The sequence below is a fragment of the Pseudochaenichthys georgianus genome, chromosome 24 (genome assembly GCF_902827115.2).
Source record: "Pseudochaenichthys georgianus chromosome 24, fPseGeo1.2, whole genome shotgun sequence".
Lineage (NCBI taxonomy): Eukaryota > Metazoa > Chordata > Actinopteri > Perciformes > Channichthyidae > Pseudochaenichthys > Pseudochaenichthys georgianus.
Window position 1 is genome coordinate 26,226,828 of NC_047526.1, and position 22,977 is coordinate 26,249,804.

At 43.6% G+C, this 22,977-nt stretch overlaps 1 pseudogene; it reads left to right on the top strand.

Moving 5' to 3' along the window:
- The first annotated feature begins 3,779 nt into the window (after positions 1 to 3,779).
- LOC117440149 (uncharacterized) lies at positions 3,780 to 8,754 on the top strand (annotated as a pseudogene).
- The last annotated feature ends 14,223 nt before the right edge of the window (positions 8,755 to 22,977 follow it).

Sequence of the window (22,977 nt, forward strand, 5' to 3'; positions counted from 1 at the left end):
TCTTGGCACATCTAACAAGACTACATCATGTGACCTCAGACAATAGCTGCTTGCAACTCTCTGTGTTATCAGAGAGCAGATATAATACGGGAGTTTACCCAACAAAGCTTTATAGATAAACGTGTACCAATGACTGAGCCTCCGTACAGAGAGTGATGGTAAACCTGCCTTGGTATACAGTGTACAGTGATGTGTAAGCGCTTTACAATTTGTGACAAATCTCAGAGCACTGTGATACGCAGCATCCAATTTGCTCAGGCAATTGGCAGGTGCATTCATATAGACCAGATCCCCATAGTCCAGCACAGGTAAAAAGGTCACAGTGACTAGCCTTTTCCTGGCCTCAAGCGAGAAACAGGACTTGTTTCTGAAAAATAAACCTAGCCTAACCCTCAGTTTTTTAAGCAGGTTATTGACATTGGCAACAACTTCAAGTTTTGTTCCTTGCGTAGTTACAATATCTAAAACAGGCTCTGGTGTCTTTTTAGCTTTTGAAAAGAGCATTACCTTGGTTTTATCCACATTTAAAAGAAGCTTTAATTCAGAGAGCTGAGTCTGAATAGTGTTAAAAACAGCTTGTAATTTAACAACAGCCTCTTTAATGGAGGGACCTGCACAATACATCACAGTATCATCCGCATAAAAATGTAAAGTAGCTTCATCCACATTATCACCTACACTGTTAATATATATGGAGAATAAAAGTGGTCCTAAAACAGAACCTTGTGGTACACCATTAGAAATGTTTAACCATTCAGAAGACAGTCCATCAAAATGAACACATTGGGACCTTTCAGAGAGGTAGTTCACAAACCACCCCACTGCATTGCTGGATATGCCAATACTGAGTAGCCTCTGCTTTAAAATGCGATGATCAACGGTGTCAAATGCTTTGGAAAGGTCAATAAACAGAGCTGCACAACTCTGCTTATTATCTAAAATAGTAGTAATGTCATTTACCACTTTCATTGTCGCAGTGATGGTGCTGTGTTTCTTTCTGAATCCTGACTGATGTTTAGACAGGATATCATTTATACATAAAAACTCCTTTACTTGTTCACTCACTAAGCGTTCGAGCACCTTAGCCAGAACTGACAATTTAGAGATTGGCCTATAGTTATTTAAAATAGTTGCCTCCCCTCCTTTCAGTAAAGGCAAGACATAAGCAGACTTCCATACTTTTGGAATTGTGTTCGTGCTGAGGGAGAGGTTAAAAAGAGAAGTAAGAGGTGGAGCAATAAAATCTGCAGCTATCTTTAAAAAGAAAGGTTCTACGTTGTCCGGGCCAGCCAGTTTCCTAGGATCTAACTTGGATAATGCTTCATGAACAATACCAATAGTTAAAGGAGTAAAGCTGAAATGGTTTTCCAGACCACATTGTTCAGAGTCAAGGATTGGAGCGTTCACAGGAGCCACACAGCCAAACAGAGAGCCACAAGACACAAAATGCTCATTAAAGCAATTTAGCATAGTAGCCCTGTCTGATATAGTGCCAGATTCTGTGGTAAGGCACGGAGGTAGCTCATTTGGGATATCACCAGTGGAAATCGATTTTATGGCTTTCCAAAATTTCCTAGGATTATTCAGGTTTTCTGTGGTAACCGACAAATAGTACTTTGATTTAGCACTTTTTATTTGAGATGTGAAGCTATTTCTTAGCTGCCTAAAACGTAGCCATTCTACCTCCGAGCCTGATTTCCTAGCCTTAGCCCAAGCATTATTTCTCTCATGAAGGAGACTAGACAGCTCAGCAGAAAACCAGGGATTGTTTCGTCCCTTCACTCTAAATTTACGCAGAGGTGCATGTCTATCTATAATTTTCATAAAACGAAGATAAAAATAAGACCATGCAGTTTCTACATCAGCACACAAATTGATTCTACCCCAATCAAAATCAAACAGATCATGTAAAAAACCCTGCTCCACAAAGTGTTTTTTGTCTCTCTTTGTGATGATACGTGGTTTAACCTTTTGGACCTTAGTGTCCCTAATTGTGGCTACAACACAGTGGTCACTCACATCATTAGCAAATACTCCCACAGATGAGTATTTATGTGGAACATTTGGTAAAATTAGATCAATTAAGGAGGATTTATTTGGGGACTTAATATTTGGGCGAGTAGGACTGTCTATAATCTGGGTAAAATTCAATGAGGTACACAGGTTTTTAAAATCCTCTGACACAGAAGTTAACCAGTACCAATTAAAATCACCAAGCAGCACTATTTCCTTGTAGGAAAGTGTGCTCTGTCATACCGAGTCCCCAATGAGTAAAGCCTTAGAATAACTCTAAACAACGAACATTAAATCATATTTTCATGTTAACAATATTGTATTTATTCCAGTTTAATGATTGTGATTGAAAAGCCTAAGGAGGCTGGTACACATTGCAAAGAGGGATTTGTATTCCTTAATAATATTCATAAACTTGTTGTAGCCTGAGAAAGGCTAAACCATATCAAAGAATATATTTATTAACTACATTGTCTCATTTAGCTGTAGCTTTTATAAACAACAACAAAATACTTATTGTTCAGTCGTTGAACCAGGGACCCTGCAGTCATGAGTCAACTGCTTTCTAGCTGAGCCACAGCACACACACTAAAGCTCCCTGAAAACACTGCAAGATATGTATTCCTGTATTTATTGATGTTTTTATTGATGTTTTTATTCCTACATTTATTTATGCTTGCATCCATTTATACTTATGACAAGTTCCGACCTCTATATAAGTGAGGGTCTGAGCTCTCTTAATTCCATCGTGTCACCGGGCCCGGGTAAAGGAGGGGTAATATGGTTCTTGTTATACATCCATGGGTATTATGAGCATTGTGAGTGGTTCAACGGTTCAACTGATCTGAATCGCTTCCTGAAGCAGTCACGTGGTGTCGACAGGCAGCGAGGCTTCGTTTGTCATCCATGACGTCACTGGCCCAAAACGATACAAGCCTCGATACATGCTTCACAAAAAGCTTCGGGGATTACTCGACACACGCTCCGAAGCCTCGGCGCAATACGTAACATCACTAGAGGGACCTGCACAATACATTACAGTATCATCCGCATAAAAATGTAAAGTAGCTTCATCCACATTAACACCTAAACTGTTGATATATATGGAGAATAAAAGTGGTCCTAAAACAGAACCTTGTGGTACACCATTAGAAATGTTTAACCACTCAGAAGACAGTCCATCAAAATGAACACATTGGGACCTTTCAGAGAGGTAGTTCACAAACCACCCCACTGCAAGGCTGGATATACTGAGTAGCCTCTGCTTTAAAATGCGATGATCAACGGTGTCAAACGCTTTGGAAAGGTCAATATATATACAGCATATATACAAACAATAATCAAGTGTTAGATTACAGTCATTATAAGGAGGCTCAAAGGAAAAATCAAAAGCACATGTGATTTTAAGGAAAAGTTTAATTTATTATTAACTGTGGATTATTTTGTTGCTTCTTCAAATATAAAAAAGTAATATATGTATAATATCAAATACAAATCTACTTTTGCTGAACAATAAATACTTTTTTTAAACTACTGAAAAATGTGTGTTTTTCCTTTCCATACATATGTTTTTACAATATGTTCTTAATAAACTAGGCATACATCAGCTCACCCTGTGTGTGTGTGTGTGTGTGTGTGTGTGTGTGTGTGTGTGTGTGTGTGTGTGGAATCCTTAACAAGCCTCACCTGTGCTTTGTCATTAAGTGGAATATAAAGCAGCTGCTGATGTCTCAGTTAATCATCCAGTCCCCTTCCTTTTAGACTTGTGTTTTTGTGGGAAGGTGTGCTGGACATTGCCAAGCTCTGATACTGACTGTATTCTTTTTGGTTTTACTGCTTACAAAGTGCAACATGCTGAGGCTTGGGAACATGTAAGTTACATTTCTTGTAGATTTATTTCTATGTGTGTACTTAATTGTCTCTAAATGATGTGTTTTATGTGTTCAAGTTTGTTATGGATGGCTGCAGCTATCATCTTGTGTCAAGCCAGGCCTAATGTGAAGCTAAATTCGCAGTCAAGTAAGCTTCAATTCTCGTTAATTCATTTTACACAGCATATTAAGTCTGTTTACATTCTCCTCACAAGCCTTTTCTTTTAACAGGCAGTGGGTTAAGGTCTGACTGTGCCGCAAATGTAATGAGACTGTCGTTGGACAAGGCTTTAGCACTGGGAAACCAGCTGTGCTAATTCTGTCTCAAGTGACTGAATTAATGGCTCAACAAACACATGGTTGCTCCCATTTTTGTGTTTCCCTGACTTTATTTGTAACCCCTTACCGTTAAAAGACCCAAAGTACATTTCCCTTTTTGTTTGGTACATCCCTAAAATATTAGCACTGCTCCACTCAAAACTGTATTCCTCCATTAATCTACTAGACTTTCTTGACTTGTTTGTTACATACACAAATATCCATTTAGACTTCAAATGTGTTCCTGAAGGCAAGGATATTACATTTTAAATGACAAAGAAGCTGGAACCAAAGAATATTAGGGAGTTTCACTTAATTTAGTTTTTTTTATATATTTATAGGATGATGCTACATTTAACGTTGGCTTGAGACTTCAGATGTACGGCGAGAATCCATCAGACGTGGTCAGTCATGATGTGTCTCAGACTTGCAGCTACACTCGCTGGGCCTCCAGGGAGATCCTCTGCGACAGGAACTACATGGAAGTAGGTCATCTTTATATTGATGAGTCCACCATCTTGTGTGTATGGAAACTATTGCTAAAACCACCATTTTCTGTTTTAGGTTTCCCACCACATGGCTAACCTTGATGCTGAAGCTAAGGGTCAGACTCGGGATGGTAAAGCCGAGAAGCTCAACGCCAATCTTGACGTATGTTGAATTAAACTGTTCAGATACTACAGTTTAATTCCTCCCTACACCAATGAGGATTTCATTATTTGTTCTTTCCTGTAGGCCTCTGGTGCATCACAAGGTATCTGGAAGATGACGTTTTACACCCCAGAACCAGTGGCCATGGTGTTGCAAGAGGCTGAACAAGCCGGCTACGCTGCCAAAACTACCTCTAGTCGTCTGGTTATGCGAAGCCCGTACAATACAGCAGAGACTTATTCAGAGGATGTAAGCAACACACTCCTATACAGTGTTTATTTCCTTTCCCTCCTTGTCAATTATATTAAACCTCTCCTCTCTTTAGGTGGCTGGAGTCCCCGTGGAAGTTTTCAGGGTGAGCGCCTACTACATGGCACCACAGGGTCTGAATGTAGTGAACTTGGCAGCTGCTTGTCCCAAAGGTGAGTCCTGAGCAACATATTGCATTCACAGTAAGCTTAATTGTTGCACAGTTAACCTCAACAGCTCAATTTTGTCATTAACAGGTGGCGTCCTCTTCACCGAGGATATGATCTCTTGGCACGTACCTCGCCGTGTGACTCCTCTGTTGGACGGCAGAATTACAGTCTCAGAAATGCACATGGGAATCAACGGGCAGAGGCTTGATAGATCTCAGATGGCCGCACGGGGGTACACACTGAGCACCACAGACTTCCACATCGTCGTCGAGATCCCAGTGGGCTCGCCTGATGGTTACTACAAGGTTGGGGAAATCTCTAGATTAGAAATGCAAGAGTCACTAGTGCATTTGCATGTTTTATTGAAATGTCATGAATTATTGCAGAGCCATGCCCCAGATTACCAGTACCACATCACCTACTTTGTGGAGCCCATGCTTGAGGTACTGTGGAGAGAAGTTGACACCCAAGATGATGCCAGATACAAGGTTTTGTTCCCCATCATGACCCCTCTGATGCCTCAATCTCCCCAAATCCAGGATGGTAAGTCACATTTTCTAGTAGGTATGAAAAAAATGACATTTCAACTCGGGCTTGCTCGGATATATCCTAAAGACTGCTAAACCCATTAAATAAAGTCTTCAGTTTTTGCAAAATGGTGTGTTTGGATGGGATTTGAAGCCAAGTACAAAATCTACTTTTGCTTACAAAGGGCACTTTTTTGTTTTTTTAAATAGCACTCAATCCAACTACTAAATCTTTCTCTATCAATGTTGAGGCTGGTTTAGAAGTTGTAAATCTGCCACTTTCTGTTCCTCAGACACTGTCCCAGAGACTCGGGTGTTCAGCGTTCTCTTGGGAACCTTCCTCCATGACGTTGAGCTGAGGAACATCACCTTCTCCACCGGGGTCCTCACTGTTGAGGAGAGCAATGCCAAAGGCTTCACAGTCCAGGAACACAGCTTGGCTAATGGCTCCAAGAGCTTCTCTCTTCAAGTGCCCTTTGATGCCGATGTTGTCTTAAAACATGTATGACATTATAGATTCAAAATATCACTTTGTACCAACATATTTTCAGTGTTTCTGAGCTTTTATTTCATTTGTTGCAGAATCCTGAGCGCTTGGTTACATCCTACTTCCTCCCTCTGATCTTTGGGTTGATCGTCCTGCCTGAAGAAACTCCTTTTGCTCTCCCGGTCGACCTGCGGGCCTCTCTGCAGGATGTTGGTGAGATCATATTGAATTTGCTTTTGACAATATCTTCATGCAAATTGTGTTTTCTAAAATTAAATAAAACATATTAGAGTAAAAGCTACACAATCAAATGGATAATGCATGTTTTGCTGCTCTAGTGCTACCCATCATGGCTGGCACCTGTGACCAGAACCAGTTTTACATCAGCGTGAAGTTCGGGAGTCACGGCTCTAATTTCAAGGCTATCGTTGGACCTCGAGAGCTGACTGCTGAGATGGCTGAAGACTACAATTTCTATGAGAACGGCACACACCTCATCCTCATTCTGCCATACACTGCCAAGGACGCTGTTTTCGAGGCATGTCAAAACTACAAAATCCCACCATAGATCTTCTGCATTAGCTAACTTTACTTTCTTTTCCACAGCTGCTCACTGCAGAATCAGTCAAATCCAGAATTGACCTGCTTCTGTTGGATCGTGCAAACGACTGGGTGCTTGCTGATCTCTATCTGGCTTGCTACTTCCCCTTGAAAGCAACAGGTAAGATGGAACATGCAAGTATATTTGCTGCTTTAATTGATGGATTTGTGTTGCTTTACACATTGCCTTCTTCCTCCAGAGTGCCACCCCAATGGCACAATGACCGCTGTGGCTGTGAAGGTTGAATCGACTCGTAATCTGAAGCCAAGTCAGCTGACGCTAAAGGACCAGTCCTGCACACCACAGTTCAGCGACGATCGCGTTGCATATTTCTCCTTCAGTGTGGATACCTGTGGAACCACCAGAACGGTGAGTGTGAATCGCATTTAAATATCAAAAGGGCTTTTTGTCAAATGTTAATGCGTTTTTGTTGTTAAATAGTTCTTTGACAACTACATGATGTATGAAAATGAGATCCGCCTGTCTTACAACAACGCCAAAGGAGCAGCCAACACATCACCAGTTGATCCTGATTACAGGTAAAATATTTGATTCTGTATAATTGGAGATGAACACCTTCAATGTATGCATTTTTAATTATTTTTTCCCCTAATAGGCAAACAATTTCCTGCTTCTATGTGGTCAATGAGACTCGGACTGTTTCCTTCAGCGCTAAACCAATAACCTATGAGCCCGCTGCAGAGATCGGCACTGGGCAGCTGATGGTGCAGATGAGGCTTTCCCAAGGCATGGTGGAATTTTACAACATCTTGTTCATGCACAAAACACTGTTTGCAGGTCTCCGTTGAAAAAGAGATCTATGATCTCAAGGGACCAATCTGATTAAATAAAGGTTTGAAATGACAAACTGTAAATGTCCAGGCCTCCTGTCTCTAACGGGACTCTTCTCCTGCAGATCCATCCTACGAGCTCTTCTACCAAGCAGAGGATTATCCAGTGGTGAAATATCTGCAGCAGCCTCTGTATTTTGAGGTGGAGCTGATGCATTCTACCGACCCACACTTGGAACTCATTGCTGAGAACTGTTGGGCAACCCTTTATGAAGATAGGACATCTCTGCCAAGCTGGGACATCATTGTGGACAGGTAATGTTGTGCAAAACTAACTACTAACTAGAATAGAATTCCTTTATTGTCATCGCACCGAGTACTACTCATTTAATTTGTTTAACTGCTGCTTTATTAACTTTCGAATTCCTTTACTAGCTGTGAGAATCGCAATGACAGCTATGCAACAATTTTCCATCCCGTTGTGAGTGACTCCAGAGTTTTAGTCCCGTCCCACATCAAGCGCTTCTCTGTAAAGATGTTCACTTTCACTAAAGATGCCGAGGTTCTGAAAGACCAGGTAAGACTTGTAAATCCAAATCTGGAGTCTTTTGGCCACTGCTGCATGTAGCCATGTGTAATAAATCATCCTGTCTGTCCACAGATCTATGTCCACTGTGATGCAGTGATTTGTGACACAAGCAGCCAGGCAGATGCTTCCTGCAGAGGCCAGTGTGTGCATCCTCCAGGTCAGAGCTACTCAAGACCTGCAGGTGTAAAAAAGGGTAAGTGACCGAGTCTGACCAAATGTAGTCGATCTGGATGTGCAGTTGGTAATATTTACTTGTTTTCCAGAGCGAAGAAGCACCGACTCAACACGCCAAAGGCAGATCTCCTCTGGGGCAATTCTTCTGTCTAACCTTTGAATATGTTCTACAAGTGTTTACATTTTGTCATTTGCACCTTATGTAATTGTGTTCATTGTTTTGTTTGGGACCAGGGGAACAGTTTTATCAATGAATGTACTGTACTGCCTTTTATATTGATGGATGACAGTAACGACTTTTGTATTGTGAAAAAAATAAACGAATTTTAAAAAAATAGCCACATTTATTTATATAGTCGCTTTTATCAATGTATTGCATCTTCTGTGGTCAATTTTAAGGGACATATTAATAAAAGCAGGTTCTGTGTCAACCAGTACCCTCATAATTTCAAGAAAATGCAGAGAAGCATCAACATATGTAGCAATGATATCCTATATAATAAACTAAAAATGATAAGTTGATTTAGGCGCAACCGAGTGTGAAGCGGCTGGGATGAGGATCAGCACCTCCAAATCTGAGGCCATGGTTCTCAGCAGGAAACCGATGGACTGTCCACTCCAAGTAGGGAATGAGTCCTTACCCCAAGTGAAAGAGTTCAAGTATCTCGGGGTCTTGTTCTCGAGTGAGGGAACAATGGAGCGTGATATGGGCCGGAGAATCGGAGCAGTGGGAGCGGTACTGCAATCGCTTTACCGCACCGTTGTGACGAAAAGGGAGCTGAGCCAGAAGGCAAAGCTCTGTCTACCGGGCCATTTTCGTTCCTACCCTCACCTATGGTCATGAAGGATGGGTCATGAACGAGATCGCGGATACAAGCGGCCGAGATGGGTTTTCTCCGCCGGGTGGCTGGTGTCTCCCTTAGGGATAAGGTGAGAAGTTCGGTCATCAGGGAGGGACTCGGAGTTGAGCCGCTCCTCCTTCGCGTCGAAAGGAGCCAGTTGAGGTGGTTCGGGCACCTAGTTAGGATGCCACCTGGGCATCTCCCTAGGGAGGTGTTCCAGGCACGTCCAGCTGGGAAGAGACCAAGGGGTAGACCTAGGACCAGGTGGAGGGATTACATATCTTCGCTGGCCTGGGAGCGCCTTGGGATCCCCCAGTCAGAGCTGGTTGATGTCGCCAGGGAAAATAAAGTTTGGGGCTCTCTGCTGGAACTGCTACCCCCGCGACCCGACCACGGATAAGCGGGAGAAGATGGATGGATGGATGGATGATTTAGGCGCTAAATGAAAGACGTTCTGAAGTTATTATTGCCCCGCCTACTTGAGACGCACTAAAACATGATTGGGCGTTTTTTTTTTGCATGTAGTCACTTCCGCCTTTAGGGAACACAACAAACCTTAACAGAATTCACAGCCAATGGAGCAAGACAACCCTCAAATACTTGCAAATGCTCACTCGGAGTTTAAAAACTAGAACTTCAAATGTGCAGAACAACTGTAGACAAAGTTTATCTCTTTACAGTTCAGGTACTCTTTGTTCAATTGTTGGCAATGTCTGTACATGCAGTACTCGAGTTGAGGCGGGATGGCATCCCCCGTGAAATAAAAACGGTCAAAATCATCCCCCTTCTAAAACTGCCATTCCCCCTTTCCATCCCTTATGTAATTTTATCAATGAACGTGGCACTGGTATTACTGCTATTTCAACATTAATTGTGCTCATTTTGAGTAAAATACTGTGGGCGAGGGAGCACGCACACACGCAATGACATTTTTACCAAGTCACTGACGCTACACTATGAGAGTGCCCTAGAGGGCGCCGTGATGCGCCCGTTTGATCGATGCCAGAAGCCAGAGATGGGGACTCGAGTCTGCGACTCGGACTCGAGTCGCACTTAAGTCGCACACACAGAGACTTGAGACTTGACTTGGACTCGACTTGGACTCGTGTGTTGGGACTCGTGAACAATCATTGTGTTTTCTATTTTTGGCGTATTAAAGGTGGGGTAGGTACATTTGAGAGAAACCGGCTCGAGATCGCTAGAATTTGAAAATACACAACCGGAGATAATCTGCTAGAGGCTGCTACTTCCTTATAGAGCCCGCCTCCTCCAACACACGAACGCGCACATGACCAATGAGGGCACGAGATAAGTTTGTGCCCAGATGGAAGGCTGACAGGCAGGTAGGCCATCCAGTTATTTTAGCCGGGCTCATTACACGCAGACGTGCGCGCCTCTGTTACTACCTCGTAGTAACACCATGGCGACCGGCGGCACACCTGCGGCTGTACCGCTTGTAATTAGGTTCAACTACAAACACTTCGAACAAAACGCCGGCGGCACCAACAAAAGGAGCGCACACTGCAAAGTCTGCAATATCAAAATCAAGGATGCTGGCGCAACAACGTCGGATTTCATCAGGCACTTGAAAACTCACCCGGAGAGGTCAGTCACATTAACGCATGGACGGTTAGCAAACATGTTTAGCTCAGCATCAGCTATGTAATGTTAACTTAGCTTGCTACTAGCTTTGTAACTGAATATTTGAAAAGATGAGTGAATGTTTGCTTGTCACACTTGTTTGAGTTGAGTGGCGTTGACATCCAACTCTTGACATGACATACAAAAGGTCGGTAACGTTAATCATTACGTTCCGCTGCCAACATCTACTGGCTAACGTTAAACGTAGAAAATACATAGTTACATACATAAATACATCTGTGGGTTTATATGCAGGTTACAGGTTTATTGTTGACCACGTAGCGTTAATGTTACAGGTTTATCAGGTTACCATGACACTGGCTTTGAGTGAGAGGATAGAGGAATATGTTTATTAATAGTAGACTTAAAAGATGTCATTAGAGACCCAGTGTATAATAACACAGTAAATGCTTTGAATTTCTTAGATATAGCTGTGCAGTATTCTTAACAGACTGGATAGCAGCAGACAATAGAAGGCTTATTACAACCAGAAGAGACATGAGACTTTTATTTTTTTAGAGACTTGAGACTTGACTTGGACTCGTGACCAAAGACTTGAGACTTGATCAAGTCTCACCCCACAAAGACTTGAGACTTGACTTGGACTCGTGACCAAAGACTTGAGACTTGACTTGGACTTGCAAAAAAAGACTTGTGAACATCTCTGCCAGAAGCGCAGGTAACGGTCATCACAATGGCCAAGCGACCAGGAGGACAACGCGATCTGAAGGACTTCATATTTAAAAATACTAAAAATAACATTTCAGGTAATTCAAGTCAGTAATCTTAGTCATCATTACTCATTACTTTAGTCACCAAAGGTGGAATCTATGGACATAAGCAGCAATAACAACTTAGTTTGGAGTTTAGCTACGTTTCTCTCTCGTGTTAGCTAGCTGGTAAGACTCAAAACTGTTGATGAAATGATACCACCAGCACCAGAAGAGCTGAAACCCCTCCTTCAATCAGTGAACACTCATCTGGTCATCTCCACAGCTGAGTGTGAACGTGGGTTTAGTCAGATGAACATTTTAACCACAACTAGAATCTCCCTAGAAGTAAAAAGCATGTCAGCCATGGTTTTCATCTAGTGTGTTGGCCCTCCACTGAACAAGTTCAGACCAGAGGTATATGTCAAGACTTGGCTTCAAAGCCATTGCTAAGGAAACAATCCGAAAGCAAGAGCCAGAAAAATTGAGACCAAAAAGCATGATTATGAACATCTTTGGAAACTTCTATGAGATGGGGGAGAGTGGAGTAGGCAGCCATTGACAACATTGGTCCTATTTTGTATTATCTGTGTAATCTTTTAATATATTTTCATATTTTGTAAACAATTTCAATTTGCACTTAATGCCCTGTTAAAAAAAGTAACATTGGGAATGTAAACATAAAATATTTGTATTTGAACTGCAATAAAATGATGACGGATCAATATTTTTCAAAATGTTTTCCTCTAATTTTTCATGAAGTGTTTAATTTACATAATGATTGAATTAATTACGATAAAAATGTAACCCTTTAGATACCAGTTTTGATCGTATACCAGTAACTGCTTTTTTGAAAAAATACACTATAATTCAATATTCTAAAAACAAATTTGACTTTATTATTAGTATAATCAGTTGATCCATCTGAATAATAAATGAGGGACTGTTAACCTACAAGATTTGTACCATAGACTTCCATTATAACCACATATTTGTATCCCCTCCCCCCCTTTAAATTAAAGTGCACTAATTGTCCTCTGCATTTGACGGGGACCGACTCTAATTCTGAGGTGCCTTGGTCAAGAGCAATGAAAGGAGTATCTGAACATAACATGCATATTGTTTTAGGAGTATAATAATTATCCTTATGCTGGTTGGTCTCCCACTCTCGGCGGGTTATCAGCACAAATGATGTCCCCATATGATCAAATCCACCATCCCCCCTGATTTTATTTTACAACTTGAGTACTGTGTACTAGTGTTGCAGCGTATTCTGCTACCCGTCAAATTCTGTGTCCCCGGTTGAAGCTAACGTCCATCGTGTTCTGTCACTTTGTCATTTCATTACATGTATTGTTTTAGAGACTTTCAACGCTGTCATATTTCCACAGGGATTGTAAAGCCAGTCATTTGGCCACTGCTTACAACAACCGCGGACAGATAAAGTACCTCCGGGTGGATTTAGGTGAAGCGGTGGAGGACTTCTCTTTAGCAATACAGAGTGACAGCAGCTTTGAGACACCTTTCTACAACAGAGGACTCATCCACTATAGACTAGGTAAGGGTACAGAGACCCCTTTTAGTCCAAAGTTCACAGGAGATAGAGTTATCTGTTATTTTCAACCCTGACAGAGTAAAACAAATTCACTTCCGCTTTGCTTCAAAATAAATGTCAAAATAATTGTATATTTAGGTTGGATATTGGATTGATATTCACTTGTGTTTTGTAACTGTCGGAACCTCTTCTCTTGTGGATTTTAGTCAATTTTTTTTTTTAGATTAATATAAATCTTTTTTTTTGTTGCAATAGCTTCCATATATGACCTATTGACCCCAAATCAATGCAGCATTGTACAACATAACTAGACGAGAAGGATACACACCTTTGTACATTTAAATTGCCTTTTCTATTTGATATGAATATTGTCATGACAACTATGCAGTTTCTTTATTGGCTGCAATGTTAATTGGCTTCAATATCATATTTGTCCAGTGTAGGATTAATATCAGAGGCCTGTACTATGAAGCAGGATTTTCGCTTAGCCGGCTAACTTCAGGGAAAACTCAGGGTTTCCCGTCCTACGATGCTGGTTCTCTTTTTAGCAGGCTAGATCTCCATGGTAACTTATGCTGAGCGGCTAACCTGGGGGGTATACTACGAAGCAGGATTTTCGTTTAGCAAGATAACTTCTGGGATTTCCGGTACTACGAAGCTGGTTCACTTTTTAGCGGGCTAGATCTCCATGGTGACTTATCCTGGAACCTAGGCTGTGCTCCGAAGCAGGATAGGTTCCAAGATAAGAGATCAACTCAGCGAAAGCACCACGCCTGCTGACCAATCAGAGCTCAGTGTGCGGAGGAAATACAGTTTAAACTGCCGTTGCAGGAAAGACAGCCGGCCAAAATCACCGACTGTGTGAACGTGAAAATGAATAGAACATCACCTCCCATCTTCAGAGCAATCTGACTATTATAACTATACTATTATGTTAAGAAAGCTTAATTAAATATTTGCCACAACATAAGTAACCGGATCAAAGTAACGTTACGTTGCCTACAGTCCGCGGCACTGTGAGTGCAGACGTTGTGTCCCATTATCATTCATATCACATCATATCACATCACATCATAATGTATCATATATTTCTTATCTGAGTCAGCTGAGCCGTATCTGGCCGTGCAACACTCACAGTGTCACATACTGTATGCAGAAGTATTATTTTTAGCAACACATTAAGTTGATGAAACACTCGAGTCAAATGTAATTAAAGTCAGATCCACTCGTGTCTTAGACGGGGCAGTGATATCATAAACCTGTTAATGTACGCATTCAAAAAAAATTCTGTTACCAGCTGTATTCACCTTGCAGGTGCAGCTATGTGGCTTTTATCCTGGATAAAGTGTTTAAGTCATGGATGTTTAAAGTTTAACTTCTTCATATGTCTAATATTAAAGTTCACTTTTCATTCAGGAAGTATGACGCGCTGCGCTGTCAGTGCGCTTCTCCATGTTTGTGATTGGTCGAATGCTCCAAATACCACTTTGGGGGGACAATGCTTCACATGATGCCAGAAAGGAAACAAAATAAAATAGAATGACTAAAATCCTATCAAAAAAGAGGTATATTAATCCAATGCTGCATTGATTTGGAGTCACATTGTGGTATAGTTACATAGATTGGTAAAATGATCAATCAAAAAAGCACAGCGCTGGCTCAGTGAACTATAGAAACTAAGCATTCTTTAAATAGCCTTTCCACAAGATTCCTGTTGGTTGTTTTAGCAGAATACCTTGTGGCAGTGACTCTTTCTTGAGAAGTCAACCAGCTCTCTTTTAATATAGATCTATAACATCTGTCATTAACTGTGTTGTGGTGCGGTCCCATCATTAGATGGGTTAATGTGTGTGTTTGAGTCAGTCGGTATGTTCTTCTTTTAACACCAGATGGAGCTGTGTACTCACTTGTTCTCATGATGCCCAGAACATAAAACTGCTGACTCTTAATGAGCTAGTTTGGCAGTACATTACATGAAATATATCTATGAACATTTGTAATGTCTTATAGGTTTTTTCGATGACGCCAAGAGAGACTTCCAACAAGTATTGAAGATGAATCCAGATTTTGAAGATGCCAAAGTGAGCCTGAAACAGACACTTCTGGGGGGTATACTACGAAGCAGGATTTTCGCTTAGCCGGCTAACTTCAGGGAAAACTCTGGGTTTCCGGTCCTACGAAGCTGGTTCTCTTTTTAGCAGGCTAGATCTCCATGGTAACTTATGCTGTGCGGCTAACCTGGTCGGGACCTGGGGGGTATACTACGAAGCAGGATTTTCGTTTAGCAAGATAACTTTAGCGAGAGCGTGTATGTTTTGGATTCGGGCCTAACCTATCAGGCTCTTCTCTCCTCTTTCTCTGCTTCGATCTCTCAGGTAAAAAGCACTTTCTTTCAAGATAAGATCCAATCTTCCTATTCCAATCCCAAAAAACTACTTTCAATCTTTTCCACCCTCTTGGACCCCCCCAAAGCCCCTTCCCCCTCCTCCCTTCTGTCAAGCGACTTTGTTAACCACTTTGAAAAAAAGGTTGATGATATTCGCTCTTCTTTTTCTGACTCACCTTTACTCACCGCTGGGTCACCAGACCCTCCTTTCACCCACACACTAACCTCCTTTCCCCCTCTCTCTCCAAGTGAGGTTCTTACCCTCATTACCTCTGCCCGCCCTACCACCTGTCCTCTGGACCCTATCCCCTCAAACCTCCTTCAGACTATCGCTCCTGATATTCTACCGTTTCTCACCCATTTCATCAACACTTCTCTAACTTCTGGTCACTTTCCAAATAGTCTTAAGGAGGCAAGAGTAAACCCTCTCCTAAAGAAACCCACTCTCAACCCGTCTGATGTTATAAACTACAGGCCTGTCTCTCTACTCCCGTTCCTGTCTAAAACACTTGAACACGCTGTCTTTAAACAACTCTCCTGTTATCTCCATCAGAACAACCTTCTGGATCCGCACCAGTCTGGTTTCAAGGTAGGTCACTCCACAGAAAATGCTCTCATTGCTGTCTCTGAGGAACTGCACACTGCCAAAGCATCATCCCTCTCCTCTGTCATCATCCTGTTGGACCTGTCTGCTGCATTCGACACGGTGAACCATCAGATCCTCCTTCGCACTCTCCAGAAACTTGGAGTTTCAGGCTCTGCACTTTCCCTCCTCACCTCATACCTCAAAGACCGCACCTACAGGGTAACTTGGAGAGGGTCCGAGTCCGACCCTTGTCAATTAACTACAGGGGTCCCTCAGGGCTCTGTTCTTGGTCCCCTCCTCTTCTCCCTGTACACAAACTCGCTCGAATCAGTCATTAGCCCGCATGGTTTTTCATACCACTGCTACGCTGACGACACCCAATTAATTCTGTCCTTTCCCCGCTCAGAGACCCAGGTCGTCGCACGCATCTCTGCTTGTCTAGCTGACATCTCTCAGTGGATGTCTGCTCATCACCTCAAGCTCAACCTTGACAAGACTGAACTGCTTTTCCTTCCGGGAAAAGATTGTCCCACTCTTGACCTGACAATCAACATCGGCACCTCTGTTGTTTCTCCGACTCAGACTGCAAGGAATCTTGGTGTGATCCTAGATAAAAAACTGTCCTTCACTGCAAACATCGCTGCTACAACCCGTTGCTGCAGATACACGCTTTACAACATCAGGAGGATACGCCCCCAGCTGACCCATAAAACAACGCAGGTTCTGGTCCAGGCTCTCGTCATCTCACGCCTAGACTAGTGCAACTCCCTCCTGGCTGGTCTACCTGGATGTGACATCCGACCTCTGCAGCTCATCCAGAATGCAGCGGCTCGTCTGGTCTTCAACCTTCCAACATTTTCCCACACCACTCCGCTCCTCCGCTCCCTTCACTGGCTTCCGGTAACTGCTAGAATCCACTTCAAGACACTGGTACTTCCATACCATGCTGCAAATGGATCTGGCCCTTCCTACATCCAGAACATGGTTAAACTGTACACCCCAGCGCGTGCACTACGCTCTGCATCAGCCAAACGACTCGCTGCAGCCTTGCTGCGAGGGGGACCCAAGTTCCCATCAGCAAAAACTTGTAGGTTTGCTATCCTGGCTCCAAAATGGTGGAATCAGCTCCCCATTGACATCAGGACAGCAGAAAGCCTGCACATCTTCCGGCGCAGACTGAAAACTCATCTCTTTCGACTCCACTTCGAGCGATAGAATTACTAACAAAGAACTGCTAACAGAGCACTTATATACTAATACAGGACTGGCTTATCTATAGCCAGTTGAGTAGCACTTGAAATGTAGAAATGTTAGGCTCTATGAAACCTGATGTACTTATATGACTCTGTTTTCCTCAAGGTTGTGTCTTCCTGGTCGAATGTACTTATTGTAAGTCGCTTTGGATAAAAGCGTCAGCTAAATGCAATGTAATGTAATGTAATGTATGTTCTCTGAGGGGAGGCTCACCTTCCCACACTTTGGGAACCCCTAATCTAGAGAATTCGAACGGCACTTATTATGGCTGCCACTGAGGGACTTCCAGGTCATTTCACTCGGTGAGGAAGGTTCCAAAGCTAAATGGACTATTTGACTGCAGCCAAAGTGTCAGAAAACAAAACCCTCTTTCTTTTCCTCCGTATACCCAAATCTCTAAAAACGGGGGTACAACGGAGCTGAAGAAGTAAAATCCTTTTCTGTTAGATGTTTTGGTTTTACACCTCCTTTTTACTTTACCTTCTTTAATGAATGATGTAGTAGGTGTGAGGGAATAATTGTGTCTTTACTCCTAGATATTTAACCTTTCTGCCTGTTGACCTTTACGACGAACCCTAAGTTTGTTATCTGTCTTAAGGAATGGGAAGTCTCAGCTATTGTTGACATTACAAGTTTTATGACCGGTCAACTCTCGGTCACAGAGCCAATGAGTCAGATAAGTGATTCAGTGTCTCCAGGTGTTCACGTATACCTTCCCCCAATATGTGAGTTGACTCTCTGTAAACGAGTTAAAAGGTCTATCGAGAGATAGGCTGATCAGAATTGACATGACAACCCACCCGTGCAGTCAGAACCTTTTGCTGCTGTGACCTTTGATATGAATTCTCCGGCCGATGCTTGTAATAAACTACCAGTGTTTGACATCAAAGCTCCAACTCTCCTCGTGTCTCTCTGAGTCCTGACTCTCCATTGCTGCAGAAGTGTCCCTTATAGTAGGATATACACATATGATACAAAACCCTGAACATCCTGCTAAATTGAAAGTCATGGCCTAAAGGAGTGATGTTTATAATGCCCATGAACTACAACGGCCCTTATTAAGGTTTAGCTGGGGACTTTGCAGTGGTAAGAGAAGTATTCAGATATTTTACTTAAGTAAAAGTTCTTATACTACACAGTACAAATACTCTCTCTGATTGTGCTGTAAACTCATGGTTTTGTGTTGGGTGTATGAGGGTTAAATTAATGGGGTTCAGTTTATGTGAGTGTGACTTTAAATCTGGATGGAGATTCGCGGGGTTTATTGATGTGTATAAATAGAGGGGATACATAAATTAATGTCAATTGAGATTGAGGAATCAGGAGAGGCCACTAGTAAGTTTGATTATTATATTGAATGTGATTTAATGTGTATGGGATATGTGTGATCCTAATTGGTGCATTGTTGTTGTCCTTTTTCTTCTAAGGTTAACAACCTATTTAGATTTGATTAAATCATCAAAACTAGGAGTTGTGTCCGTCCATCTTGATTCCACCCATACTGTCGGGAGATAGACAGTACAGTTGTTAACTACCGCATCGGGAGGGATAAAGTTTTCAACCGATGGCGAGAGACAGCTAGGAAGGTAGACTACAGTCATGACCGAATGAGCAGGAAAGCCCGTGGTCGCAACGAGCGGCGGGAAGTGAAGGCCCGAGGCTAGCAAAGCTAGCAAGGACCGTCGAAGCTAGAGGAGCTAACGAAGCTAGCGAAGCTACCGGAGCTCACGACCGAACGAGCAGGAAAGCCCGTGGTCGCAACGAGCGGCGGGAAGTAAAGGCCCGAGGCTAGCAAAGCTAGCAAGGACCGTCGAAGCTAGAGGAGCTAACGAAGCTAGCGAAGCTACCAGAGCTCACGACCGCACGAGCAGGAAAGCCCTGTGGTCGCAACGAGCGGCGGGGAGTGAAGGCCCGAGGCTAGCAAAGCTAGCAAGGACCGTCGAAGCTAGCAAAGCTAGCAAGGACCGTCGAAGCTAGCGGAGTGTAGCTAACAAAGCTAACGGAGCTCGCGAAGCACCGAGGAGCGCCGGTCCGTGAGTCGAGCTGACAACCGGACGACAAGGAAACCCCGTGGTCGCAACGGTCGGCGGAAAGGGAAGGCCCGAGGCTAGCAAAGCCTGCGGAGCTAACGTGGTCGGATCACGTGAGTAACACAGACAATATTTTGGCGCTATCTAGCCAAAGAAGCTAGCGTTAGCATAGCGAAAACGAAGCAGTAGCTATCCAGCAGACTGAAGGTTTCCAGAAAATAAAGAAGGTAAACAATTATGTCAAGTTGGCCAGCTACAGTACAGTCGAAGACATGTTCAGAGTATTGGAGAACCGGTATGGAAACAGGACCACGATTGCACTGCAGATCGTCGCAGAACTGGAGAAGATACCAGCTGTGAAAGGAGATCAGCTGAGGAAGGTGATAGACCTCATCCAAGCTGTGGAAAAGGCTTTGGCAGACTTCACAGACCTCGGGAACCCTGGAGCCATCAACCACCCGCTGATGATTAGGTCTATAGAAAGCAAGCTGCCCGACCAGGTGAAGCGAGAGTGGGTCATCTTCAGGGCTAAGCCCGAAAACGGTGTCACCCCAGTCAACCATTTCAATACGCTTCTGAAGTTCCTGAAGGAGCAAGAAGAAATTCTAGAGATCTTGGAACAACTGAAAATAACGGAGACATCTGAGAAAATGGACAAACCGCAGTGTGTGGAGAGGATAAACATAACAACAAGTTATTCTTCTGCAAGAAGTTCAAGGGGTTTGGCTTGGCTGAGAGAAAGACTGCTGTGAAGAAGGTAGGAGCATGCCGCATTTGTCTTGGATGTCACGATGGGGTAGAAGAGTGCACAGACAGGTTCCTCTGCAACAGGGAAGACTGCCAAGAGAGGACCTCCTCAGACCACCACTACCTCCTCTGTCCAAAATGGGAACAGCTACCAAAGGGGAAACTTGGAAAAGGCAGCGAGAGGGTAAGGGAGCTAACAGAAGAACAAAAGCTAGCCTTGTTCAAATGTTCCCCAGAGGCGGCGGCGGAGATCAAGAAAGCTTTCAGTAACAGCAACAAGACTTCAGTGACAAGGAGCGCTAGGAAGTATGAAGGTGGACTTCTGGAGAAGAATGGACTGACCGAGCACCCTGTCATCATGATGCTGTTGGAAGTCACTGCCAACGCTGGGCAGAAGATCGGAGCTCTGATTGACCTCGCATCAGACACCAACTACATCACTCACATAGCGGCTGACAGGCTTGGTCTGAGCAGAGAAGAAGTCACTCTGGTCGTGCATGGAGTTGGAGGGATGACCATGACAGTCAAGACGAAGAGGTACCTCCTGCGAGTAAGAGTCAAGACCCCCAAAGGTACTGTGAGGGCTCACAAGCTGGTTTGTTATGGCCTAGAGGAGATTGCTAAAGTGCATCGGAGCGTCAGACCTGAACAGCTAAAGAGGTTCTTTGAGAGATGCAACGGACGAACTGAAGAGACCAGACCATGTTGAACTTCTCATCAGTCACAGAGAGGGGAGACTTGCTCCACAAAGACTGAGGATAGTTGGAGAACTCGTCTTATGGGAGGGCCCACTGGGTAAAACCGTGGGCGGAGCACATCCCAGTCTGTTTGAGAATATAAAAGTGACTATGCACCAGTCCGAAACGCACTTCGCTCGCTCAATGAGGACAGCTGCTGTGGAGTACAGAGAAGTAGTCGAGAGTCCTGAGATCCTGAGGGAAGAAGAGACTAAGAGTCTGACTCAGGAAGTAAAGGCGGAGACCAGGGATACAACTGCAACGAGGAGAGAAGTTCTCGAGTGGTGGAAGTGGGACAGCATCGGTGCAGCCTGTGAACCCAAGTGTGGTGGGTGTCGCTGCGTCACATGCCAGCCAGGAGGAAAGGAAATTACCCTGGCAGAAGAAAGGGAGCTGGACATGATTAAAGAGGGGCTGTCCTACATGGCCAAAGATGAACACTGCTTGACTCCGCACTGGGACGCATCTTACCCATGGACCGAGGACCCAGCCTGACTTCCAAACAACAGAAGAGGAGTGGAGGCCACCTTCCTGAAAACAGAGAAGCAGCCCAGTTTCGCGCACATGGTGGAAGATCGCAGGGTCCTGGAGGAGGACAGTTATGTGGACGATATCTTAAAGTCCCACAATGACCCAAAGAGACTGGAGGAAATCACAGAGGGGGTAGAAGAGATCCTGAGCACCGGAGTCTCCTCCCTCAAACCATGGGTCAGGTCAGGCCAAAGTGGGAGGCAGAGGACTGCGGAGCAGTAGCAGAGCCAGTGGTCAGGTTGGTGGAGTCAAAGGCAAAGCTAACACCTCTCGACCAAAAGGGAGACATAGTCAAAGCTGATATGTGCGGTGCGGTCTTTGCAGCTCGATTAAAGACTTACATCGTAACAAGAGGAGCAACTCCTGAAGACCAGGGAGAGGACTCAGAGTGGCAGAGGGGACCTGAGTTCCTGGTGAGGCAGCTAGAAGAATGGCCCATGAAGTCGGCCGCGGAGGTGGCAACCTGTGCCAGAGAGAGTGTGGGCAAGCGTCAAAGAAAGGCATTCTCGGTAATACGCACCAGAGCCCAGTCAAACAAAACCCCTATCCATGACGACACCAGTGGATAGGACGCAGAGGCTGAGGAGTCCCTAGTTAAGGTTGGCGGATCCCCAGAAACCTCCGAAAGGGAAGAAGCTTCAGTCTTGACAGAGAGAAGACCGGAAGGGAAGTTTCGGAGCATTGCTGTTCTGAACCTGGTGAAACTAGAGAGGTTCAGCTAGGCTATGTGGAGTGGTCGCATGGGTCCGGCGAGCTGCAGAGAAATGGCTGACTAGAAGAGGCCGAGCGGCGGGTCAAGCAAAGTGGGAGGCAAGAGTCCTGGACAACAGAAAAGTCAAACTTGTGCCTCTGCGGGGGAACCTGGCTTCGGGGTTGTTGAAGATTCCGAAGTGGAGAACTAAGAAGAAGGAACCTCTTCAGACACCACCACCAGAGCAAGGTTATTTAGGTTGGTGGCCTCCTTGGGTCATCCGACCAGGAGGCCAAATGGGAGGTGTGCCGTAAACTCATGGTTTTGTGTTGGGTGTATGAGGGTTAAATTAATGGGGTTCAGTTTATGTGAGTGTGACTTTAAATCTGGATGGAGATTCGTGGGGTTTATTGATGTGTATAAATAGAGGGGATACATAAATTAACGTCATTGAGATTGAGGAATCAGGAGAGGCCACTAGTAAGCGTGATTATTATATTGAATGTGATTTAATGTGTATGGGATATGTGTGATCCTAATTGGTGTATTGTTGTTGTCCTTTTTCTTCTAAGGTTAACAACCTATTTAGATTTGATTAAATCATCAAAACTAGGAGTTGTTTCCGTCCATCTTGATTCCACCCACAGTACACTGATACAAGTAAATGTCCTGCATTAGAAACGTTACTTAAGTAAAAGTAAGTGAGTATATCAGCAAAATGTATAGTATTTAAACGTAAAAGTATATGCAAAGAAACATACCAAATATATAAAATTGTTCAAAACAAATAAGTAAATTAACTTAATGCTCATGCCAAATACTTACT